Below are 17808 nucleotides of genomic sequence, written 5' to 3'. Positions count from 1 at the left end.
GTTGTTGTGAGGGTTGTGGGGTATATCGGAATGTTACAATGAGGGATGTGGGTTATATCAGAGAGTGTTACAGTGAGGGGTGTGGGGTATATCAGCGAGTGTTACGGTGAGGGCTTTGGGGTATATCAGAGAGTCTTACACTGAGTGGTGTGGGGTATATCGGAGTGTGTTACAGCGAGGGGTGTGGGGTATATCAGAGTGTTACGGTGAGGCGTGTGGGGTATATCAGATGGTGTTACAGTGAGGCGTGTGGCGTATATCAGAGAGTGTTACAGTGTGGGGTGTGGGGTATATCAGAGAGCGTTACAGTGAGGGGCGTGGGGTATATCAGAGAGTGTTACAGTGAGGGGTGTGGGGTATATCAGAGAGTGTTACAGTGATGGGTGTGGGGTATATCAGAGAATGTTACAGTGAGGGGTGTGGGGTATATCAGAGAATGTTACAGTGAGGTGTGTGGGGTATATCAGAGAGTGTTACAGTGAGGGGTGAGGGGTATATCAGTGATTGTTACAGTGAGGGGTGTGGGGTATATCAGAGAGTGTCACAGTGAGCGGTGTGGGGTATATCAGAGAGTGTTACAGTGAGGGGCGAGGGGTATATCAGAGAGTGTTACAGTGAGGGGCGTGGGTTATATCAGAGAGTGTTACAGTATGGGGTGTGGGTTATATCAGAGAGTGTTACAGTGAGGGGTGAGGTGTATATCAGTGAGTGTTACAGTGAGGGGTGTGGGGTATATCAGAAAGTGTCACAGTCGGGGGAGTTGTGGAATTCAGAGACTGTTACAATTAAGGGTGCGGGGTATATCAGAGAGTGTTACAGCCAGTGAATTGGGGTATATCAGAGAGTGTTACAGTCAGGAGAGTGGGGTGTATCAGAGTGTGTTACAATGCGAAGTGTGAGGTATATCAGAGAGTGTTACAGTGAGGGGTGTCGGGTATATCTGCGAGTGTTACAGTGAGGGGTTTGGGGTATATTAGTGTTGTTGTGAGGGTTGTGGGGTATATCGGAATGTTACAATGAGGGATGTGGGTTATATCAGAGAGTGTTACAGTGAGGGGTGTGGGGTATATCAGCGAGTGTTACGGTGAGGGCTTTGGGGTATATCAGAGAGTCTTACACTGAGTGGTGTGGGGTATATCGGAGTGTGTTACAGCGAGGGGTGTGGGGTATATCAGAGTGTTACAGTGAGGCGTGTGGGGTATATCAGATGGTGTTACAGTGAGGCGTGTGGCGTATATCAGAGAGTGTTACAGTGTGGGGTATATCAGAGAGCGTTACAGTGAGGGGCGTGGGGTATATCAGAGAGTGTTACAGTGAGGGGTGTGGGGTATATCAGAGAGTGTTACAGTGATGGGTGTGGGGTATATCAGAGAATGTTACAGTGAGGGGTGTGGGGTATATCAGAGAATGTTACAGTGAGGGGTGTGGGGTATATCAGTGAGTGTTACAGTGAGGGGTGAGGGGTATATCAGTGATTGTTACAGTGAGGGGTGTGGGGTATATCAGAGAGTGTTACAGTGAGGGGTGTGGGGTATATCAGAGAATGTTTCAGTGATGGGTGTGGGGTATATCAGAGAATGTTACAGTGAGGGGTGTGGGTTATATCAGAGAGTGTAAGAGTGAGGTGTGTGGGGCATATCAGAGAGTGTTACAGTGAGTGGTGTGAGGTATATCAGAGAGTGTAACAGTGAGGGGTGAGAGGTATATGAGAGGGGGTTACAGTGAGGGGTGTGGTGTATATGAGAGAGGGGGGTACATTGAGGTATATGAGCGAGTGTGTTAGAATGAGGGGTGTGCGGTATATAAGAGACGAGGTTACAGTGAGGGGTGTGGGCTATATCAGAGAGTGTTACAGTGAGGGGTGAGGGGTATATCAGTGAGTGTTACAGTGAGCGGTGTGGGGTATATCAGAGTGTGTTACAGTGAGGGGTATATTAAAGAGTGTTACATTCTGGGTTTTGGGGTATAACAGAGAGTGTCACAGGGAGGGGTGCGGGGCATATCAGAGAGTGTTACGGTCAGGGTTGTGGGGTATATCAGAGATTGTTAGTGAGTAGTGTGGGGTATATTGAAGAGTGTTACATTCAGTGGTGTGGGGTATATCAGAGAGTGTTACAGTGAGGGGCGTGGGGTATATCAGAGAGTGTTACAGTGAGGGGCGTGGGGTATATCAGAGAGTGTTACAGTGAGGGGCGTGGGGTATATCAGAGAGTGTTACAGTGAGGGGCGTGGGGTATATCAGAGAGTGTTACAGTGAGGGGTGTGGGGTATATCAAAGAATGTTACAGTGAGGGGAGTTGTGGATATCAGAGAGTGTTACAGTGAGGGGTGCGGGCTATATCAGGGAGTGTTACAGCCAGGGGATTGGAGTATATCAGAGAGTGTTACAGTCAGGGCAGTGGGGTGTATCAGAGTGTGTTACAATGAGAAGTGTGAGGTATATCAGAGAGTGTTACAGTGAGTGGTGTGGGGTATATCTGCGACTGTTACAGTGAGGGGTGTGGGGTATATCAGAGACTGTTACAGTGAGCGGTTTGGGGTATATTAGAGATTGTTATTGTGAGAGTTGTGGGGTATATCGGAATGTTACAATGAGTGATGTGGGTTATATCAGAGAGTGTTACAGTGAGGGGTGTTGGGTATATCAGCGAGTGTTACGGTGAGGGCTTTGGGGTATATCAGAGAGTGTTACACTGAGTGGTGTGGGGTATATCGGAGTGTGTTACAGTGAGGGGCGTGGGGTATATCAGAGTGTTACGGTGAGGCGTGTGGGGTATATCAGAGGGTGTTAAAGTGAGGGGTGTGGGGTATATCAGAGAGTGTTACACTGAGGGGTGTGGGGTATATCAGAGAGTGTTACAGTGATGGGTGTGGGGTATATCAGAGAATGTTACAGTGAGGGGTGTGGGGTATATCATAGAGTGTTACAGTGAGGGGTGTGGTATATCAGAGAGTGTTACAGTGAGGGGTGTGGTATATCAGAAAGTGTTACAGTGAGGGGTGTGGGGTATATCAGAGAGTGTTACAGTGAGGGGTGTGGGGTATATCAGAGAGTGTTACAGTGATGGGTGTGGGGTATATCAGAGAATGTTACAGTGAGTGGTGTGGGGTATATCAGAGAGTGTAACAGTGAGGGGTGAGGGGTATATGAGAGGGGGTTACAGTGAGGGGTGTTGGGTATATCAGAGAGTGTTACAGTGAGGGGTGAGGGGTAAATGTGAGGGGGTTACAGTGAAGGGTGTGGTGTATTTGAGAGAGAGGGGTACATTGAGGGATATGAGGTATATGAGCGAGGGGGTTAGAACGAGGGGTGTGGGGTATATAAGAGACGAGGTTACAGTGAGGGGTGTGGGGTATATCTGAGAGTTTTACAGTGAGGGGTGAGGGGTATATCAATGAGTGTTACAGTGAGGAGTGTGGGGTATATCAGAGTGTTACAGTGAGGGGTGTGGGGTACATCAGAGAGTGTCACAGTGATGGGTGTGGGGTATATCAGAGAATGTTACAGTGAGTGGTGTGGGGTATATCAGAGAGTGTAACAGTGAGGGGTGAGGGGTATATGAGAGGGGGTTACAGTGAGGGGTGCGGGGTATATCAGAGAGTGTTACAGTGAGGGGTGAAGGGTATATGAGAGGGGGTTACAGTGAGGGGTGTGGTGTATATGAGAGAGGGGGGTACATTGAGGGATATGAGGTATATGAGCGAGGGTGTTAGAATGAGGGGTGTGGGGTATATAAGAGACGAGGTTACAGTGAGGAGTGTGGGGTATATCATAGACTGTTACAGTGAGGGGTGAGGGGTATATCAGTGAGGGTTACAGTGAGGGGTGTGGGGTATATCAAAGTGTCACAGTGATGGGTGTGGGGTATGTCAGGGAGTTACAATGAGGGGTGTGGGGTATATCAGAGTGTTACAGTGTGGGGTTAATCAGACAGTGTTACAGTGAGGGTTGTGGGGTATATCAGAGAGTGTTACAGTGAGGGGTGTGGGGTATATCAGAGAGTATTAGAGTGAGGGGTATATGAAAGAGGGGGTTACAGTGATGGGTGTGGGGTATCTCAGAGAGTGTTACAGTGAGGAGTGTGGGGCATATCACACGGTATTACATTGAATGTTGTGGGGTATATCAGAGAGTGTTACATTCAGTGGTGTGGGGTATATCAGAGAGTGTCATGGTGAGGAATACGGGGTATATCAGAGAGTGCTACAGCGAGCGGTGTGGGGTATATCAGAGAGTGTTACAGTGAGAAGCGTGGGGTATATCAGATAGTGTTACAGTGAGGGGTGTGGAGTATATCAGAGAGTTTTACAGGGTGTGGTTTGGGGTAAAACAGAGTGTTACAGTGAGGGGTGTGGGGTAGATCAGAGAGTGTTACAGCGAGGGGAGTGGGGTATATCAGAGTGTGTTACAATGAGAAGTGTGGGGTATATCAGAGAGTGTTACAGTGAGGGTTGTGGGGTATATTAGAGAGTGTTATTTTGAGGGTTGTGGGGTATATCGAAATGTTACAATGACGGATGTGGGTTATAGCACAGAGTGTTGCATTTAGGGGTGTGGGGCATATCAGAGAGTGTTACAGTCAGGGGAGTGGGGTATATCAGAGTGTGTTACAATGAGAAGTGTGGAGTATATCAGATAGTGTTACGGTGAGGGGTGTGGAGTATATCAGAGAGTGTTACAGGGTGGGGTTTGGGGTAAAACAGAGTGTTACAGTGAGGGGTGTGGGGTACATCAGAGAGTGTTACAGCGAGGGGTGTGGGTTATATCAGAGAGTGTTATAGTGAGGGGAGTGGGGTATATCAGAGTGTGTTACAATGAGAAGTGTGGGGTATATCAGAGAGTGTTACAGTGAGGGCTGTTGTGTATATTCGAGAGTGTTACAGTGAGGGGTGTTGGGTATATCAGCGAGTGTTACAGTGAGGGGTTTATCTGAGCGTGTTACAGTGAGGGTTGTGGGGTATATTAGAAAGTGTTATTGTGAGGGTTGTGGGGTATATCGAAATGTTACAATGAGGGATGCGGGTTATATCACAGAGTGTTACATTTAGGGGTGTGGGGCATATCAGAGAGTGTTACATTGAGGGATGTGGGGTATTTCAGAGTGGGATATAGTGACGTTTGTCGGTTATGTGAGATAGTCTTCCAGTGAGGGGCGTGGGGCATATCTTGGACTGTTACAGTGATGGGTGTGGGGTATGTCAGCGTGTGATACATTGAGGCGTGTAGGGTGTATCAGAGAATGTTAGATTGACGGGTGTGGGGTATGTGACAGAGTCTTACAGTGAGGGGTCTGGCTTATATCAGAGAATGTTACAGTGAGTTGTGTCGGGCATATCAGAGAATGTTAAAGTGACGGGTGTGGGGTATATCAGAGAGTGTTATTGTGAGGGGTGTGGCTTTTTCGGAGAATGTTACATGGAGGAGTTTGTGGTATATCGAAGAGTGTTACAGTGAGGGGTGTGGAGTATATCTGAGAGTGTTACAGTGAGGGGTGCGGCGAATATCAGAGAGTGTTACAGTGAGGGGTGTGGGGTATATCAGAGGATGTTACAGCGAGGGGTGTTGGGTATATCAGAGAGTGTTACAGTGAGGGGTGTGGGGTATATTAGAGGATGTTACAGTGAGAGGTGTGGGGTATATCAGAGAGTGTTACAGTGAGGTTTGTGGGGTATATCAGAGAGTGTCATAGTGAGGGGTGTAGGGTATATCAGAGTGTTACAGTGAGGTGTGTGGGGTATATCAGAGAGTGTTACAGTCAGGTGTGTGGGGTATCTCAGAGAATGTTACAGTGAGGGGTGTTAGATATATCAGAGAGTGTTACAGTGAGGGGTGTGGGGTATATCAGAGGATGTTACAGTGAGAGGTGTGGGGTATATCAGAGAGTGTTACAGTGAGGGTTGTGGGGTATATCAGAGAGTGTTACAGTGAGGGATGTGGGTTATATCAGAGAGTGTTACAGTGAGGGGTGTGGGGTATATCAGACAGTCTTATAATCAGGTGTGTGGGGTATCTCAGAGAGTGTTACAGTGAGGGGTGAGGGGTATATCAGAGTGTGTTACAATGAGGGGTGTGGGGTATATCAGAGTGTTACACTGAGGGGTGTGGGGTATATCAGAGTGTTACAGTGAGGGGTGTGGGGTATATCAGAGGATGTTACAGTGAGGGGTGTGGGGTATATCAGAGTGTTACAGTGAGGGGTGTGGGGTATATCAGAGGATGTTACAGTGAGAGGTGTGAGGTATATCAGAGAGTGTTACAGTGAGGGGTGTGGTGTATCTCAGAGTGTTACAGTGAGGAGTGTGGGGTATATCAGAGAGTGTTACAGTGAGGGGTGAGGGGTATATGAGCGGGGGTTACAGTGCGCGGTGTGGTGTATATGAGAGAGGGGGGTACATTGAGGGATATGAGGTCTATGAGCGAGGGGGTTAGAATGAGGGGTGTGGGGTATATAAGAGACGAGGTTACAGTGAGGGGTGTGGGGTATATCAGAGAGTGTTACAGTGAGGGGTGAGGGGTATATCAGTGAGTGTTACAGTGAGGGGTGTGGGGTATATCAGAAAATGTCACTGTGAGGGGTGTGGGGTATATCAGGGAGTTACAGTGAGGGGTGTGGGGTATATCAGAGAGTGTAACAGTGAGGGGTGTGGGGTATATCAGAGAATGTTACAGTGAGGTGTGTGGGGTATATCAGAGAGTGTTACAGTGAGGGGTGAGGGGTATATCAGTGATTGTTACAGTGAGGGGTGTGGGGTATATCAGAGAGTGTCACAGTGAGCGGTGTGGGGTATATCAGAGAGTGTTACAGTGAGGGGCGAGGGGTATATCAGAGAGTGTTACAGTGAGGGGCGTGGGTTATATCAGAGAGTGTTACAGTATGGGGTGTGGGTTATATCAGAGAGTGTTACAGTGAGGGGTGAGGTGTATATCAGTGAGTGTTACAGTGAGGGGTGTGGGGTATATCAGAAAGTGTCACAGTCGGGGGAGTTGTGGAATTCAGAGACTGTTACAATTAAGGGTGCGGGGTATATCAGAGAGTGTTACAGCCAGTGAATTGGGGTATATCAGAGAGTGTTACAGTCAGGAGAGTGGGGTGTATCAGAGTGTGTTACAATGCGAAGTGTGAGGTATATCAGAGAGTGTTACAGTGAGGGGTGTCGGGTATATCTGCGAGTGTTACAGTGAGGGGTTTGGGGTATATTAGTGTTGTTGTGAGGGTTGTGGGGTATATCGGAATGTTACAATGAGGGATGTGGGTTATATCAGAGAGTGTTACAGTGAGGGGTGTGGGGTATATCAGCGAGTGTTACGGTGAGGGCTTTGGGGTATATCAGAGAGTCTTACACTGAGTGGTGTGGGGTATATCGGAGTGTGTTACAGCGAGGGGTGTGGGGTATATCAGAGTGTTACAGTGAGGCGTGTGGGGTATATCAGATGGTGTTACAGTGAGGCGTGTGGCGTATATCAGAGAGTGTTACAGTGTGGGGTATATCAGAGAGCGTTACAGTGAGGGGCGTGGGGTATATCAGAGAGTGTTACAGTGAGGGGTGTGGGGTATATCAGAGAGTGTTACAGTGATGGGTGTGGGGTATATCAGAGAATGTTACAGTGAGGGGTGTGGGGTATATCAGAGAATGTTACAGTGAGGGGTGTGGGGTATATCAGTGAGTGTTACAGTGAGGGGTGAGGGGTATATCAGTGATTGTTACAGTGAGGGGTGTGGGGTATATCAGAGAGTGTTACAGTGAGGGGTGTGGGGTATATCAGAGAATGTTTCAGTGATGGGTGTGGGGTATATCAGAGAATGTTACAGTGAGGGGTGTGGGTTATATCAGAGAGTGTAAGAGTGAGGTGTGTGGGGCATATCAGAGAGTGTTACAGTGAGTGGTGTGAGGTATATCAGAGAGTGTAACAGTGAGGGGTGAGAGGTATATGAGAGGGGGTTACAGTGAGGGGTGTGGTGTATATGAGAGAGGGGGGTACATTGAGGTATATGAGCGAGTGTGTTAGAATGAGGGGTGTGCGGTATATAAGAGACGAGGTTACAGTGAGGGGTGTGGGCTATATCAGAGAGTGTTACAGTGAGGGGTGAGGGGTATATCAGTGAGTGTTACAGTGAGCGGTGTGGGGTATATCAGAGTGTGTTACAGTGAGGGGTATATTAAAGAGTGTTACATTCTGGGTTTTGGGGTATAACAGAGAGTGTCACAGGGAGGGGTGCGGGGCATATCAGAGAGTGTTACGGTCAGGGTTGTGGGGTATATCAGAGATTGTTAGTGAGTAGTGTGGGGTATATTGAAGAGTGTTACATTCAGTGGTGTGGGGTATATCAGAGAGTGTTACAGTGAGGGGCGTGGGGTATATCAGAGAGTGTTACAGTGAGGGGCGTGGGGTATATCAGAGAGTGTTACAGTGAGGGGCGTGGGGTATATCAGAGAGTGTTACAGTGAGGGGCGTGGGGTATATCAGAGAGTGTTACAGTGAGGGGTGTGGGGTATATCAAAGAATGTTACAGTGAGGGGAGTTGTGGATATCAGAGAGTGTTACAGTGAGGGGTGCGGGCTATATCAGGGAGTGTTACAGCCAGGGGATTGGAGTATATCAGAGAGTGTTACAGTCAGGGCAGTGGGGTGTATCAGAGTGTGTTACAATGAGAAGTGTGAGGTATATCAGAGAGTGTTACAGTGAGTGGTGTGGGGTATATCTGCGACTGTTACAGTGAGGGGTGTGGGGTATATCAGAGACTGTTACAGTGAGCGGTTTGGGGTATATTAGAGATTGTTATTGTGAGAGTTGTGGGGTATATCGGAATGTTACAATGAGTGATGTGGGTTATATCAGAGAGTGTTACAGTGAGGGGTGTTGGGTATATCAGCGAGTGTTACGGTGAGGGCTTTGGGGTATATCAGAGAGTGTTACACTGAGTGGTGTGGGGTATATCGGAGTGTGTTACAGTGAGGGGCGTGGGGTATATCAGAGTGTTACGGTGAGGCGTGTGGGGTATATCAGAGGGTGTTAAAGTGAGGGGTGTGGGGTATATCAGAGAGTGTTACACTGAGGGGTGTGGGGTATATCAGAGAGTGTTACAGTGATGGGTGTGGGGTATATCAGAGAATGTTACAGTGAGGGGTGTGGGGTATATCATAGAGTGTTACAGTGAGGGGTGTGGTATATCAGAGAGTGTTACAGTGAGGGGTGTGGTATATCAGAAAGTGTTACAGTGAGGGGTGTGGGGTATATCAGAGAGTGTTACAGTGAGGGGTGTGGGGTATATCAGAGAGTGTTACAGTGATGGGTGTGGGGTATATCAGAGAATGTTACAGTGAGTGGTGTGGGGTATATCAGAGAGTGTAACAGTGAGGGGTGAGGGGTATATGAGAGGGGGTTACAGTGAGGGGTGTTGGGTATATCAGAGAGTGTTACAGTGAGGGGTGAGGGGTAAATGTGAGGGGGTTACAGTGAAGGGTGTGGTGTATTTGAGAGAGAGGGGTACATTGAGGGATATGAGGTATATGAGCGAGGGGGTTAGAACGAGGGGTGTGGGGTATATAAGAGACGAGGTTACAGTGAGGGGTGTGGGGTATATCTGAGAGTTTTACAGTGAGGGGTGAGGGGTATATCAATGAGTGTTACAGTGAGGAGTGTGGGGTATATCAGAGTGTTACAGTGAGGGGTGTGGGGTACATCAGAGAGTGTCACAGTGATGGGTGTGGGGTATATCAGAGAATGTTACAGTGAGTGGTGTGGGGTATATCAGAGAGTGTAACAGTGAGGGGTGAGGGGTATATGAGAGGGGGTTACAGTGAGGGGTGCGGGGTATATCAGAGAGTGTTACAGTGAGGGGTGAAGGGTATATGAGAGGGGGTTACAGTGAGGGGTGTGGTGTATATGAGAGAGGGGGGTACATTGAGGGATATGAGGTATATGAGCGAGGGTGTTAGAATGAGGGGTGTGGGGTATATAAGAGACGAGGTTACAGTGAGGAGTGTGGGGTATATCATAGACTGTTACAGTGAGGGGTGAGGGGTATATCAGTGAGGGTTACAGTGAGGGGTGTGGGGTATATCAAAGTGTCACAGTGATGGGTGTGGGGTATGTCAGGGAGTTACAATGAGGGGTGTGGGGTATATCAGAGTGTTACAGTGTGGGGTTAATCAGACAGTGTTACAGTGAGGGTTGTGGGGTATATCAGAGAGTGTTACAGTGAGGGGTGTGGGGTATATCAGAGAGTATTAGAGTGAGGGGTATATGAAAGAGGGGGTTACAGTGATGGGTGTGGGGTATCTCAGAGAGTGTTACAGTGAGGAGTGTGGGGCATATCACACGGTATTACATTGAATGTTGTGGGGTATATCAGAGAGTGTTACATTCAGTGGTGTGGGGTATATCAGAGAGTGTCATGGTGAGGAATACGGGGTATATCAGAGAGTGCTACAGCGAGCGGTGTGGGGTATATCAGAGAGTGTTACAGTGAGAAGCGTGGGGTATATCAGATAGTGTTACAGTGAGGGGTGTGGAGTATATCAGAGAGTTTTACAGGGTGTGGTTTGGGGTAAAACAGAGTGTTACAGTGAGGGGTGTGGGGTAGATCAGAGAGTGTTACAGCGAGGGGAGTGGGGTATATCAGAGTGTGTTACAATGAGAAGTGTGGGGTATATCAGAGAGTGTTACAGTGAGGGTTGTGGGGTATATTAGAGAGTGTTATTTTGAGGGTTGTGGGGTATATCGAAATGTTACAATGACGGATGTGGGTTATAGCACAGAGTGTTGCATTTAGGGGTGTGGGGCATATCAGAGAGTGTTACAGTCAGGGGAGTGGGGTATATCAGAGTGTGTTACAATGAGAAGTGTGGAGTATATCAGATAGTGTTACGGTGAGGGGTGTGGAGTATATCAGAGAGTGTTACAGGGTGGGGTTTGGGGTAAAACAGAGTGTTACAGTGAGGGGTGTGGGGTACATCAGAGAGTGTTACAGCGAGGGGTGTGGGTTATATCAGAGAGTGTTATAGTGAGGGGAGTGGGGTATATCAGAGTGTGTTACAATGAGAAGTGTGGGGTATATCAGAGAGTGTTACAGTGAGGGCTGTTGTGTATATTCGAGAGTGTTACAGTGAGGGGTGTTGGGTATATCAGCGAGTGTTACAGTGAGGGGTTTATCTGAGCGTGTTACAGTGAGGGTTGTGGGGTATATTAGAAAGTGTTATTGTGAGGGTTGTGGGGTATATCGAAATGTTACAATGAGGGATGCGGGTTATATCACAGAGTGTTACATTTAGGGGTGTGGGGCATATCAGAGAGTGTTACATTGAGGGATGTGGGGTATTTCAGAGTGGGATATAGTGACGTTTGTCGGTTATGTGAGATAGTCTTCCAGTGAGGGGCGTGGGGCATATCTTGGACTGTTACAGTGATGGGTGTGGGGTATGTCAGCGTGTGATACATTGAGGCGTGTAGGGTGTATCAGAGAATGTTAGATTGACGGGTGTGGGGTATGTGACAGAGTCTTACAGTGAGGGGTCTGGCTTATATCAGAGAATGTTACAGTGAGTTGTGTCGGGCATATCAGAGAATGTTAAAGTGACGGGTGTGGGGTATATCAGAGAGTGTTATTGTGAGGGGTGTGGCTTTTTCGGAGAATGTTACATGGAGGAGTTTGTGGTATATCGAAGAGTGTTACAGTGAGGGGTGTGGAGTATATCTGAGAGTGTTACAGTGAGGGGTGCGGCGAATATCAGAGAGTGTTACAGTGAGGGGTGTGGGGTATATCAGAGGATGTTACAGCGAGGGGTGTTGGGTATATCAGAGAGTGTTACAGTGAGGGGTGTGGGGTATATTAGAGGATGTTACAGTGAGAGGTGTGGGGTATATCAGAGAGTGTTACAGTGAGGTTTGTGGGGTATATCAGAGAGTGTCATAGTGAGGGGTGTAGGGTATATCAGAGTGTTACAGTGAGGTGTGTGGGGTATATCAGAGAGTGTTACAGTCAGGTGTGTGGGGTATCTCAGAGAATGTTACAGTGAGGGGTGTTAGATATATCAGAGAGTGTTACAGTGAGGGGTGTGGGGTATATCAGAGGATGTTACAGTGAGAGGTGTGGGGTATATCAGAGAGTGTTACAGTGAGGGTTGTGGGGTATATCAGAGAGTGTTACAGTGAGGGATGTGGGTTATATCAGAGAGTGTTACAGTGAGGGGTGTGGGGTATATCAGACAGTCTTATAATCAGGTGTGTGGGGTATCTCAGAGAGTGTTACAGTGAGGGGTGAGGGGTATATCAGAGTGTGTTACAATGAGGGGTGTGGGGTATATCAGAGTGTTACACTGAGGGGTGTGGGGTATATCAGAGTGTTACAGTGAGGGGTGTGGGGTATATCAGAGGATGTTACAGTGAGGGGTGTGGGGTATATCAGAGTGTTACAGTGAGGGGTGTGGGGTATATCAGAGGATGTTACAGTGAGAGGTGTGAGGTATATCAGAGAGTGTTACAGTGAGGGGTGTGGTGTATCTCAGAGTGTTACAGTGAGGAGTGTGGGGTATATCAGAGAGTGTTACAGTGAGGGGTGAGGGGTATATGAGCGGGGGTTACAGTGCGCGGTGTGGTGTATATGAGAGAGGGGGGTACATTGAGGGATATGAGGTCTATGAGCGAGGGGGTTAGAATGAGGGGTGTGGGGTATATAAGAGACGAGGTTACAGTGAGGGGTGTGGGGTATATCAGAGAGTGTTACAGTGAGGGGTGAGGGGTATATCAGTGAGTGTTACAGTGAGGGGTGTGGGGTATATCAGAAAATGTCACTGTGAGGGGTGTGGGGTATATCAGGGAGTTACAGTGAGGGGTGTGGGGTATATCAGAGAGTGTAACAGTGAGGGGTGTGGGGTATATCAGAGAGTGTTACAGTGAGGGGTGTGGGGTTAATCAGAGAGTGTTACAGTGAGGGGTGTGGGGTATATCAGAGAGTGTTACAGTGAGGGGTGTGAGGTATATCACAGTGTTAAAGTGAGGGGTATGGGGTATATCAGAGAGTGTTAGAGTGAGGTGTGAGGGGTATATGAGAGAGGGGGTTACAGTGATGGGTGTGGGATTTCTCAGAGAGTGTTACAGTGAGGAGTGTGGGGCATATCACAGGGTGTTACATTGTGGGTTGTGGGGTATGAGAGATAGTGTTACAGTGAGGTGTGTGGGGTATATCAGAGAGTGTTACAGACAGGGTTGTGGGGTATATCAGAGATTGTTACAGTGAGTGGTGTAGGGTATATTAAAGAGTGTTACATTCAGTGGCGTGGGGTATATCAGAGAGTGTTACAGCGAGCGGTGTGGGGTATATCAGAGAGTGTTACAGTGAGAAGCGTGGAGTATATCAGATAGTGTTACAGTGAGGGGTGTGGAGTATATCAGAGAGTGTTACAGGGTGTGCTTTTGTGTAAAACAGAGTCTTACAGTGAGGGGTGTGGGGTACATCAGAGAGTGTTACAGCGAGGGGAGTGGGGTATATCAGAGCGTGTTACAATGAGAAGTGTGGGGTATATCAGATAGTGTTACAGTGAGGGGTGTGGAGTATATCAGAGAGTGTTACAGGGTGTGATTTGGGGTAAAACAGAGTGTTACAGTGAGGGGTGTGGGGTACATCAGAGAGTGTTACAGCGAGGGTAGTGGGGTATATCAGAGTGTGTTACAGTCAGGGGAGTGGGCTATGTCAGTGTGTGTTACAATGAGAAGTGTGGGGTATATCAGAGTGTTATAGTGAGGGGTTTTGTGTATATTCGAGAGTGTTACAGTGAGGGGTGTTGGGTATATCAGCGAGTGTTACAGTGAGGGGTGTGGGGTTTATCAGAGCGTGTTACAGTGAGGGTTGTGGGGTATATTAGAGAGTGTTATTGTGAGGGTTGTGGGGTATAGCGAAATGTTACAATGAGGGATGTGGGTTATATCAGAGAGTGTTACATTGAGGGATGTGGGGTATATCAGAGTGGGATATAGTGACGTTTGTGGGGTATGTGAGATAGTCTTCCAGTGAGGGGCGTGGGGCATATCTGGGACTGTTACAGTGATGGGTGTGGGGTATATCAGAGAGTATTACAGTGAGGGGTGCTGGGTATAACTTCAAGACGCTCCTTAAAACCAAACCCCACCCCCGTGTACACACCTTTGGGTCACCTGCCCTCGTATCTCCTCGCGTGTGGCTCTGGGATGCTTGAGGCCCGTGAGACCCGGGAGCTGGAGTAGGCCATTCGGCCCATCGAGTCTGCTCCACCCTTCAATGAAGTCGTGGCCAATCCGATCGACCTCAACCCCGCTTTCCTGCCTTTTCCCCCATAACCCTCGATTCCCTCACTGATTAAAAATCTGTCTATGTCTGCCTTGAATAGACTTAATGACCCAGCCTCTACAGCCCTCTGCGGTAAAGACTTCCACAGATTGACCACCCTCTGAGAGAAGAAATTCCTCCTCATCTCTGTTTTAAGTGGGCACCCCTTACTCTGAGATTGTGCCCTCTGGTCCTAGACTCTCGCACAAGGGGAAACGACCTCTCAGCATCTACCCTGTCAAGCCCCCTGAGAATCTTATATGTTTCGATAAGGTTGTCTCTCATTCTTCTAAACTCCAGTGAGTACAGGCCCAACCTACACAACCTCTCCTCATAAGAAAATCCCTCCATCCCCGGGATCAACCGAGTGAACCTTCTCCGGACTGCCTCCGATGCCAATATATCTTTCCTAAGAGAAGAGGACGGGATGGTGCAGCGATGGTGACCGTGACAACCATCATGGATCGTCATTTTGAGAGAAAAAAAAACCCATCTGGTTCACTCTTGTGTCCCCCCCTTTAGGGAAGGGGGGCAAATCTGCCCTCCTTACCCCGGTCTGGCCCACACATGACTCCAGACCCCCCACACACCGCACAGCGATGCGCTCGACTCTTAACTCCACACCCCCCCCCCCACCGCCGCCCACCTCTTCTGAAATGGCCGACCCAGCCCACTTAGCTCAAGGGGGCAATTAAGGATGGGGGTGGGGGTTGGCAACAAATGCTGGGGCCTCGCCAGCGATGCCCCCCCGGTGTGAGAGACCCCCACAGCCACTTATTGGAAGAAGAGTAGTTGCGGGGGTCTGGTGGGGATGGGGGTGGTGCTGGTGCTGGTGTGGGGGATGTCACGTTTTGGGTTGGGGGGGTTGGTTGCGGGTAGAGTCTCCCAAGCTCCCCACCGGGTTCTGGAGCCAATATTTATCTCTCAGTCAGCCTGACTGAGGAACTCAATGGGTGCGCTCGACCCAAGGGTAGAGAGAGTGTGGAATGCCAAATATGTTCCTCTGTCAGCTTCCCCCTGCTCGCTTCTCAATTGAAGGCAGCTGTTCCTGGCCGACTGAACTATGAATCTTCCCCCGGATCTCTCGCCTCCCCTTTCCCACGCTCGCTCAAGCTCGCACTCAACAGTCGTTCCTGCCCAGGGGTCCCGGGTCGGGTGAGTGGGAGGGTGGGGGAGGTGGTGCCTGACGCTTTGTCTCTTGGGAACCTCCACCCTTAAGCTCAGGGGAGGGTCCTCTCGGGGGATAGGCCGCATGTGAGCGAGGCCAATCGGGCCCAGGGCTCAGGCCCGGGTAAGGATGGCAGCTTTTCCCTCCCCCTGAAGGGGACGTTACAGGAAGGATGTAATCGCTCTGGAGAGAGAGAGAGCAGAGGAGGTTTACAAGAACGTTGCCGGGGTTAGAAAAGTGTAGCTACGAGGAGAGATTGGACAGGTTGGAGTTATTTTCCCCGGAGCAAAGAAGGCTGAGAGGTGACTTGATTGAGGTGTACAAAATGACGGAGGGGGAATAGATAGAGCGGACAGGATAAAATTGTCTCCCTTGATGAAGAATTCTAGAACCGGGGGACGTAGATTCAAGATAAGCGGCAGAAGGTGTAAGGGGGGCGACATGAGGAAGAACTTGTTTTACGCAGAGGGTGGTGGGTGTCTGGAATTCGCCGCCCAAGTTGGTGGTAGAGGCAGAAACTCTAAAAAAAAGTACCTGGACCTGCACCTTAAAGTGCTGTAAGCTGCAGGGCTATGGGCCGGGGGCAGGGAGGTGGGATTAGAAAGGGCATCTGGGTGTCCTCGAGCTGGCATGGACAAGATGGGCCGAATGGCCTCCTCCTGTGCTGTAACTTTTCTGTGCTTCTATGGTTGGACGGGCCCGGGTGTGTGTGTCCCGAGTCTCTCGCGCTTCCCTCTTTCGCCGCCCGGACCTGTTAACCCCTTCACGGCCGGAGCGAAGACCCGTCCCGCCTCACTCACCGTTGCTGAGATTAGCTTCGAATTGAATTCGAATCTCACCGGCTGCCGTTGGTGGGATTTGAATCCGTGTTTTCCACCCCCCCCCCCCCCCACCCAGCCCCAGAATATTAGACCGGGGCCTCTGGATTACTGGTCCGGGCACATTACCACTAGGCTAGTGTCACCCCATTTCGGAGGGGGCAGTTAAGAGTCGACCACATCGCTGTGTTGAGGAGGAGGGTTGGGGGTCTGGAGTCACGTGTAGGTCAGACCGGGGTAAAGACGGCAGATTTCCCCCTTCCCTAAAGGGGGGACATAAGTGAACCAGATGGGGTTTTTTTTATGACCATCGATGACAGTCCCCGTGACTGAAACTGGCTTCATAATTCCAGATTTTATGAATTGAAATTCCGCCGGCTGCCATGGGTGGGATTTGAACCCATGGCATCCCACCACCCCCCTCCCCACCCCCCACCTACCCCCCACAACCCCCCACCTCCCCTCCAACCCCCCGCCCCTCCCTCCCAACCCACCCCACCTCCCCCCCACCCTCGCCCCAACCCCCACCTCCCCCCAACCCCCCACCCCCCCAAAGAGCATCAGCCTGGGGCCTCTGCATTACTAGTCCAGTGACATCATCACTACACCAGTGTCACCCCATTTCGAAAGGGGGGGGGCAGTTAAGAGTCGAGTCAACCACATCGCTGTGTTGGGAGGTTTGGAGTCACGTGTAGGCCAGACCGGGTTAGGACGGCAGATTTCCCTTCGTTAGTGAACCAGATGGGGTTTTTTTTTTAAACAACAGTCGATGACGGCCGTCACGGTGCCCATGACTGAAACTGGCTTCATAATTCCAGATTTGATTAAAAATGAATCAATTGAATTACTTCTATTAATTTATTAAGGAATTATTTATATTTGTTAATGAATGAATTAGCGGCTGTGGGGTGGGGAGGGGGGGGGGGGAGGCTACTCGAAGCAGTGTTCCCAGGGCAATAGCTCGCGCCGCTAGGTTACGCGTCTGGCGGTAATTGCGGGCTACGCCGCTGACTCCCCCATGTGTGCCCTCGTGCGGCTCATTTTACGGGTTTTGCCTGCGAGGCGCCCATGGGAGGTTCCACGGCACCAGGAGGTGGCGCCGCACGAATGGGAGGCGTCGCCATTGCCGTCTCTTCCCCGCGCACGCGCGCGCCTTGGCGCGTCGGCCGCTCCCTGGCGCCCACGGTTGCCCTGGGTGGTAAAACGCCCGAGGCTCCTCCGGGGGGACCTGCGCTTCCAGCAACAAAGAAAATTGGATAAAGAAAACAAATTAGCTGATTCGGCAAATTCCAGGTGTTGGGAATCGCCTGACCGTCCGGCAAAGTGTTGGCTGGACGGCGGGAGGAGCGAGGGGGGGGGGTCATGAGAATTCAGAGGAGGGAGGGAGGGAGAGAGAGAGGGAGGGGAGAGGGAGAGTGTGAGAGAGGGGGGCGAGAGAGAGAGAGGGGGGCGAGAGAGAGAGAGGGGGGAGAGAGAGAGGGAGGGTGAGAGAGAGAAAAGAGAAGGGGGAAAGAGAGAA

Source organism: Cetorhinus maximus, unplaced genomic scaffold, assembly GCF_964194155.1.
Source record: "Cetorhinus maximus unplaced genomic scaffold, sCetMax3.hap1.1 HAP1_SCAFFOLD_1051, whole genome shotgun sequence".
In the NCBI taxonomy this organism is placed as follows: Eukaryota; Metazoa; Chordata; class Chondrichthyes; order Lamniformes; family Cetorhinidae; genus Cetorhinus; species Cetorhinus maximus.
This window is presented reverse-complemented; position numbering follows the sequence as displayed.